The sequence below is a fragment of the Arachis duranensis genome, chromosome 5 (assembly GCF_000817695.3).
Source record: "Arachis duranensis cultivar V14167 chromosome 5, aradu.V14167.gnm2.J7QH, whole genome shotgun sequence".
Classification (NCBI taxonomy): Eukaryota; Viridiplantae; Streptophyta; class Magnoliopsida; order Fabales; family Fabaceae; genus Arachis; species Arachis duranensis.
In genome coordinates this window covers 42,340,730-42,347,195 of record NC_029776.3, presented here as the reverse complement: position 1 = coordinate 42,347,195, position 6,466 = coordinate 42,340,730, and the positions used below count along the sequence as shown (strand labels likewise).

Here is a 6,466-nt window from a genome sequence, read left to right as displayed (position 1 = left end):
TGGTGATCATCTTATTTTGAGCCAGCAATGCATCCATGTGATTCAGCTACATTACTCATCGAGTGTTGCTTCTTTCAGAAGCATAGAAGTAGTCATTCTCAGCTATCGTCTCAATGACATCTATGGCTTCTTCAATGGTTTTCTTCTTGTTTAGAGATCCTCCTGATGAATGGTCTACAGCCTTCTTTGACTGATAAGAAAGGCCTTCATAGAAAATGTGAAGTTGAACCCATTCATTGAACATGTCTGGTGGGTATCTTCTTGTTAAGTCCTTGAATCTCTTCCATGCCTCATAGAGAGTCTCACCATCTTCTTGCCTGAAAGTTTGCACCTCAGCTCTCAGCCTGTTAATTTTCTGAGGAGGGTAGAATCTTGCCAAAAATTTGTTCACCACGTCTTCCCAATTTGTTAAGCTCTCCTTCGGAAAGGACTCCAACCACTTGGATGCTTTGTCCCTGAGTGAAAAAGGGAACAAAAGCAGCCTATAGACATCCAGATGGACTCTATTAGACTTCACAGTGTCACATATTCTCAGGAAGGTAGTTAGATGTTGATTGGGGTCTTCTTGGGCACTTCCTCTAAATGAGCAGTTGTTCTGAACAAGGGTGATGAGCTGGGGTTTTAATTCAAAGTTGTTGGCATGTATGGTGGGCTTTTGGATGCTACTTCCACAGTTTCCTTGATTTGGATTGATGTAAGAGCCTAGAACTCTCCTCTCTTAACCAGCATGATTTGCAGGGCCTTCTCTGGCATAGTTGTGAGCTTCTCCTTCATGATTATTTTCCAAATTCTTCTCCATATTTGTTTCAAAGTAACCTTCCTCTTCCTCAGCACCAACAACTATTTTCCCTCTTGCTTCCCTCCTTGATCTATGGAGGGTCCTCTCAGGTTCTGAATCAAAGAAAGTTGAAGCTCTGCCTCTTTCCCCTGTCATACAACTAACAACGGACACAATAAGAGATAAAATGAAGTGATTATTCTTGTTAGAGTGATTGTTAGTATGAGTGGTGTAATTTATCAAACAGTTAGTGGGTTAGTGAGCAGAACTGTAGGTAAATTCAAAGAAAAAAAATAACGAGGGGATAGGGGGTGAGGAAGAAACTAAATAAACTGAAGGTAAATGACTAGATAAAATAAACAAACAAAAGAAAAATGCTCAATCTAGTGAACTTCCAACTTAATCATTGTTGATACAAAATCAATCCTCGGCAACGGCGCCATAAACTTGATGCACGAAAACTTGTCTCTCAACAAAATTCCCTTCGGCAAGTATTACCGAATTGTTGTTAAGTAAAAACTCACAATAGAGTGAGGTCGAATCCCACAGGGATTGATTGGTCAAGCAACTTTAGTTGGAAGAGTATGCTAGTTGAGCTAAACAGAGTGTAGTTGATGTTGCAGGAAATTAAACGGTGGGAAAGTAAATTGTAGGAAATAAAGTGCAGAATCTTAAATGGGAAACGGGGAGATGAACATGGAAATAAATGGCAGAAAGTAAAGAGAATGGGTGAGATCAGAAATGGGGAATTCATTGGGCTTAGGAGATGTTGTATTCTCCGAATCAAATTCATTTTCATCTATTCCTCAATCAAAGCATCTATAGATCTCCTTGGCAATCTTAAGTGACTGGGTTCCAATTCCTTGGTAACCCAATCTCTCTAAGCTTGAACAATTGCCCAATTCCTTGATTTAATTGCTCATGGGAAGAGATGAAGTGTGGTCACTAATAATACCACATGTATTTCCAAATCAAAATGTTGGGAGGATTACATGTCACTATATCCGCCCAGACCCTAATTTGGTCCAACATGAGAAAGTATTTCTAGCATGATCTCCTCATCCCTTTTCCAAGGCTCAAAGGAGATCCAATTATGGAAAGTTTCTTTTCCAACACAACTAACCAATTGAATTAAGATCGAAAGCTTTCTAGTAAATCAAGAGAAGAGAAGGAAGAAGAAGAATGAGAACTATAATTGATCCATCAAATTACAACAGAGATCCCTAACCCAATAAAAGGGGTTTAGTTGTTCATAGCTCTGGGAATGGAAAATGGCAGAAAAGAATACATGCTTAACTAGAAAATGCAAAAAAGTGAATATACAGAGGGTAGTTCCCCAAAGTGCCAAGCTCCTCTATAGTTCAAAACTACTCCTATATATACTACTCTTCTTGATCTTCTAGTGAGTTATTCGAGTCTTAGATGTGGGCCTTAGATCTTGAGTTGAAGCAGTTACAATCTTTAGTGGGCTCAGGATGCAGAAAAGTGTGAGTTAGGCATGGGCATTAGTGATGTTAACGTTAAGTGAAAATGTGGGTTCGAGAATGTTAGTGGCAATAACCTTTTTCACTAACGTCCAACCCCAAAGTAGTCCATGTTAACTTCAATGTTAGTGGAGAGTTCACGTTAGTATAACTAACGTGACTCTTAACGTGGGCATGCCTAGCTTCGAGAGCGTTAGTGACACTTACCTTTATTACTAACGCTCCAAACGCACCTTTTTCCCACGTTAGAGTTCACGTTAACTAGGTTAACGTGGCCACTAACGTGGTAGTGAATGCCATCTCCAATGTTAGTGACAAAGGTGACTGTCACTAATGTTGGCTCATCAATCTTAGCTCCACGTTAACTTTCACGTTAGTGGTCTTAACGTGACCACTAACGTGGGCAATGTTAGCTTGATCCAACATTAGTGACAAAGGTGAGTGTCACTAACGTTGGCATTATCTTTTCTTCCATGTTAGAGTTCACGTTAACTAAGTTAACATGACTCTTAACGTGGCCAATTGCCACTTTGTAGCATTAGTGGTGTTCATGTTTACCACTAACACTGGAGCTCCCTTTATCTCCACGTTAACTACCACGTTAATGTAGTTAACGTGGCAATTAACATGGGCTTATGATGGCTTCGCAGGCGTTATTGGCGACCACCTTTCTTATTAACGTTTCAAGCTCATTCCCATTCCATGTTAGTGGTCACGCTAATTAGATTAACGTGGCTACTAACGTGGTTCTTCCTTGCTTCCTTTGTCATGAAATCAAGCAGATAAAGTGCATCAAAGCTTTAGCCCAAGTCATGAGATTATGCATCATCAATTTGTCATTCAATCCTTGCAAAATCCTCATGAAATCATGTAAAATTCACAATAGTTGCTTGAATCAAGGTGTAAGTGTATTTTCATCCAAAACTTGCCTTATTTACTAAGAAAATGCATGAAACTATCCTAAAACAGTAAAGAAAAGGTCAGTGAAACTGGCCTAGATGCCCTGGCATCATTACTTGAAGACATATGTAAGGAAGTCCAAGACAGTAAAGCTTTCCAGGAAGAGGTGCGATCCAATATGCAGAATCAAGATGCTGCCATCAAGAAACTTGAAACACAAATTGGCTACTTATTCAAGCAAGCCCCTGGTCACAACATTCACAGCAACACTAATTCAACTCCAAGGGAGGAGTGTCAGGCCATCACCCTCAGAAACGGGAAGGAATTGAAGGAGACCTACAAGAAACCACAAGAGAATAAATCAGATGAAGAAAAAAAGGAACAAGAGAAAATTCAAGTCTCCACTTCCAAGTCACATCAGGAAGGAGAAGCGCCAAAGCCAAACTTTCCAAAAGCCCTATACCATCAGCAATTGAAGAAGAAGGGAGAGGACAACCAATTCTCCAGATTCCTGGAAATCTTCAAGAAACTACAGATTAACATACCCTTTGCTGAGGCAATAGAGCAAATGTCACTCTATGCCAAGTTCTTGAAGGAATTGATGACCAAGAAAAGAAGCTGGAAGAACAATAAAACTGTGGTACTAACCGAAGAATGCAGTGCCATCATCCAGCACAAATTGCCCTAGAAACTGAAGGATCCTGGGAGTTTCCAAATTTCTTGTATCATAGGAAAAATCACAGTGGAAAATGCTTTATGTGATTTAAGAGCTAGCATAAATCTGATGTCCTTAGCAATGATGAAGAAAATGAGGATTGAGGAGGCCAAACTAACAAGAATGGCACTGCAACTAGCCGACCGATCATTCAAGTTTCCTCACGGAATAGTAGTTGACTTGTTGGTGAAGGTGGGAGACTTTATCTTTCCAGCAGACTTTGTAGTGTTGGATATGGAGGAAGGAGCCAAGACTTCTATCATCTTTGGCATGATATTTTTAGCCACTACCGAAGCCATCATTAATGTCCAAAAGGGTGAACTTGTCCTTAGACTACATGAAGACAAAATGACATTCAATGTGTTCAAGGCCATGAGTTACCTAAAGGACTCATTGGGAGAATGTATGAGGTTAGACTTGGTGGATGCTGTAGTACAAGAGACTCTTGAAGAAGAAGAACTTAAGGGGTTAATAGAAGAAGAGGAATCAGCATCAAGCGAAGAGGTTGCAACAGCTGAAACTCATGTTCAGGGCACACTAGAGGGGAAGGATGAAAGGAAAGAAGCACCCAAATTTGAACTAAAGGCACTGCCACCCACCCTCAAATATGCATACTTAGGAAAGAATGAAAGCTATCCAGTAATCATAAATTCAGCCCTCAGCCAAGAACAGGAGGAAGAATTACTTCAAGTCTTACAAAAGCATAAGGATGCCATTGGATGGACACTTGCTGACTTGAAGGGAATCAGTTCGGCCATATGCATGCATAAGATACTATTGAAAGAGGATGTCAAACCTTCCATTTAGCCCCAAAGGAGGCTGAATCCAGTTATGAAGGAAGTGGTACAGAAGGAAGTCATGAAGCTATGGCAGGGAGGAGTAATCTACCCAATTTCGGATAGCCCATGGGTCAGCCCTGTCCAAGTGGTCCCCAAGAAAGGAGGAATCACTGTGGTACCCAATGAAAGAAATGAGCTAATCCCTACAAGAACTGTCATAAGATGGAGGATATGTATTGATTATAGAAAACTCAATAAAGCCGCAAGAAAAGATCATTTCTCACTTCCCTTCATGGACTAGATGCTAGAAAGACTTGCAGGACACGCATACTATTGTTTTCTAGATGGTTATTCAGGATATAACCAAATAGTGGTTGATCCAAGAGACCAGGAGAAAATATCATTTACTTGCCCATATGGAGTGTTTGCCTATATGCGCATGCCATTTGGGCTATGTAATGCGCCAGCAACTTTTCAACGCTGCATGCTTTCCATCTTCTCGGATATGATAAAGAAGTTCATTGAAGTTTTCATGGATGACTTTTCAGTATTTAGAGATTCCTTTCCTAATTGTCTAAATAATCTTGCCTTGGTATTAAAAAGATGTCAAGAGACCAATTTGGTCTTGAATTGGGAAAAATGCCACTTTATGGTGACAGATGGAATAGTCCTTGGCCATAAAATTTCTAACCAATGTATTGAGGTGGACAGAGCTAAGGTGGAGCTAATTGAAAAATTACCTCCACCAAGTGATGTCAAGGCAATTAGAAGCTTTTTGGGGCATGCTGGCTTCTACAGAAGGTTTATTAAAGATTTTTCAAAGATAGCCAAGCCCTTAATCAATCTCCTTATGTCTGATACACCATTTATCTTTGATGAGAAGTGCATGCTTGCATTTGAAAACTTGAAAAAGAAGTTGTCCTCAGCTCCTATCATCACCCCACCTGATTGGAATTTGCCATTCGAACTTATGTGTGATGCATCTGATTTCACAGTTGAGGCAGTGTTAGGACAGAGAAAAGAAAATTTGGTGCATGTCATATACTATGCCAGCAAGGTCCTCAATGACACAAAACGAAATTATACCACTACCAAAAAGGAGTTGCTGGTAATAGTTTTTGCATTTGACAAATTTAGATCATACCTCATTGGCTCTAAAGTTATTGTTTTCACTGATCACACATCACTCAAATATCTATTTTCCAAACAGGAGTCAAAACAAAGACTAATCAGATGGATATTATTGTTGCAAGAATTCAACATTGAGATTAGAGACAAAAAGGGTGTGGAGAATGGTGCACGAAATTGTGATCATCAACAATGGTGCCAAAAACTTGGTAGCGCTCTCAAACATGAATCTCACTTTGTCACAATTCCACACAACTAACCAGCAAGTGCACTGGGTCGTCCAAGTAATAAACCTTACGTGAGTAAGGGTCGATCCCACAGAGATTGTTGGTATGAAGCAAGCTATGGTCATCTTGTAGATATCAGTTAGGCGGATTCAAATGGTTATGGAGTTTTCGAAAATAATAATAAATAAAACATAAAATAAAGATAGAAATACTATGTAAATCATTGGTGGGAATTTTAGATAAGTGTATGGAGATACTTTTGTCCCTGTTGAATCTCTGCAACATACTACTTTCTTACTTTCAATCCTTCATACTCCTTTCCATGGCAAGCTGTATGTAGGGCATCACCATTTTCAATGGCTACTTCCCATCCTCTCAGTGAAAAAGGTCCAAATGCTCTTGTCACAGCACGGCTAATCATCTGTCGGTTCTCGATCATGTCGGAATAGAATCCA

At 39.8% G+C, this 6,466-nt stretch overlaps 1 non-coding gene across 1 annotated transcript; it reads left to right on the top strand.

Annotated features, from left to right (window-relative positions):
* Positions 1–242: 242 nt before the first annotated feature.
* LOC127748099 (small nucleolar RNA R71) lies at positions 243–346 on the top strand. The gene has a single exon (XR_008010042.1). It is a non-coding gene; the product is annotated as a small nucleolar RNA R71 (small nucleolar RNA).
* Positions 347–6,466: the final 6,120 nt, after the last annotated feature.